Genomic DNA, 2489 nt, shown 5'->3' with positions numbered 1-2489 from the left:
GTGTGTCTCACACGCACGCACGCACACACGCACACGCACACACACACACACACACACACACACACACACACACACACACACACACACACACACACACACACACACACACGCACACACACGCACACACACACACGCACACACACACACACACACACGCACACACACACGCACACAAACACAAACACAAACATTGGAATGTGTTACTAATGAGGCAGATGAATCACCAGATATTGAGCTTCGTAGAGACAGCCATGACAGAACTGTGAACGCACTGTGTTCTCCACAGTCAACAACAACAACAACAACAACAACAACAACAACAACAACAACAACAACTATTTCAGCGTGTTTATTTGTTATAATCGAAGATTTGTTGAGTTTTAATAATTTAACTGCGTCTCTATATTTCTTGGTATGGTCATTGCTCTCTGTCCCTGTCCCTCTCTCTGTCCCTCTCTATGGCTCTCTGTCCCTCTCTCTCTCTCTGTCCCTCTCTAGCATGTCTCTTTACTATGACGTTACGCTAACTACAGTAAAAAGGTCTTTGTGTTAATCTGATAAATATATGAAGCATCTGTCAGCTGATCCATCCGTGTCCCCTATTAATCCCTCAGACTGAAGACACATTACGTTAACTCTGACAGTCGGATTCAACATCTCTGAGAAGAGACCTGACACTTCCTGCCTCTTGTCTCAAATATACACTGCTCCAAAAAATAAAGGGAACACTTAAACAACACAATGTAACTCCAAGTCAATCACACTTCTGTGAAATCAAACTGTCCACTTATAAAAGCAACACTGATTGACAATACATTTCACATGCTGTTGTGCAAATGGAATAGACAAAAGGTGGAAATTATAGGCAATTAGTAAGACACCCCCCAAAAAGGAATGGTTCTGCAGGTGGTGACCACACACCACTTCTCAGTTCCTATGCTTCCTGGCTGATGTTTTGGTCACTTTTGAATGCTGGCGGTGCTTTCATTCTAGTGGTAGCATGAGACGGAGTCTACAACCCACACAAGTGGCTCAAGTAGTGCAGCTCATCCAGGATGGCACATCAATGCGAGCTGTGGCAAGAAGGTTTGCTGTGTCTGTCAGCGTAGTGTCCAGAGCATGGAGGCGCTACCAGGAGACAGGCCAGTACATCAGGAGACGTGGAGGAGGCCGTAGGAGGGCAACAACCCAGCAGCAGGACCGCTACCTCCGCTTTTGTGGGTGTTAAAATCTCAGTGTTGAGGTAAACAGTGTTATGAGTGTTATATATGAATGTTGATTCTAGTGGGGTTAACATCAGTGGGATTTGAATTGAATTGGTGAATAAACTAAGTGTTATTTGAATCAGAGTGGAATCAACACCACCTGGTGTTAATTTCCGTTAACTCTCTCAGGGTGAAAAAGAAATGGGAGGGGCCTTATTATCATATTTCCCAGCATGTTTTGCTGCAGGCTTATTTTTTTTAGAATAGTTTGTTTTAATATCTATGTTTCTGCATGCACATTAAATTATTAATTGATCTTAAAACTACACAAAGCAAAATAACATACATTTCTAAACGAATCCAATCTGTAGGTAGTTGAATTTATTTCACCCATTATTGACACGGTTGTTCCAGTTTAGATGGTTTAGGTAGTCTCGTTTATCAATATTCCCTTCCTTAGCAGTCATTATAACTGCAGATTACAGATGATTAAAAGTTCCAATTGTCGGACATGCTAACTCTGGCTGGATTCCGATAGGAAATTCTAAAACACTTTGCAAACCAGCATAATGTGACTTGCTGATGTGGCCTGTAAACCAGGAGTTTCAGATCCCTGTGTTAGGGTAAAACTAGGCTATCGGAGTATGGTATTGTGAAAACAAAGTAATGTCATTACCATAAAATCCTTACATGTATTGATTTGATTCACTAGCAAACACAGTCATGGGTTGGTACCGGTACCTCAAAAAAATCACTCGAAAGGTACCCTGGGAAAAATATATATGCAAATTTAGGCTTTACACCTTACAATACTAAAACAACACCCAGAAAAAAAATTCTGTAACACCTCAGGTGTTACCTCACCTCTCCCCTGTAACTATTCCCCAGGTCGTTGCTGCAAATGAGAACGTGTTCTCAGTCAACTTACCTGGTAAAATAACGGTAAAATAAAAAATAAAATAAAAAATTCCCTAACACTAATAAAGTGTGACAGCATCGGCTCTAATAAAGTGTTAATTTAAGTCGGAATGTGCAACACTCGTTGTGTTAGAGACCTGTCACTTTGAAACGGTTAGTTTATCAACACTTTGCAAAGTGTTAGTTTAACACTATTTGAGATGACATAATGTGTTATATTTAACACTGCGGGTGTTCAAATTCCGATTGTAAATTTGCTGTGAACGGACCGATGAGGCAAGTATCGCTAAATGACATCATTTCCCCTCTGCAGGTCCCTGTACATCAACTGATGTTTTCACCCGGTCTGTTCCGCTGCCACGTACT

This window comes from Salvelinus fontinalis, chromosome 17, assembly GCF_029448725.1.
Source record: "Salvelinus fontinalis isolate EN_2023a chromosome 17, ASM2944872v1, whole genome shotgun sequence".
NCBI classification, from domain to species: Eukaryota; Metazoa; Chordata; class Actinopteri; order Salmoniformes; family Salmonidae; genus Salvelinus; species Salvelinus fontinalis.
The sequence above is the reverse complement of the archived record's forward strand: the minus strand, read 5'-3'. Positions refer to the sequence as shown.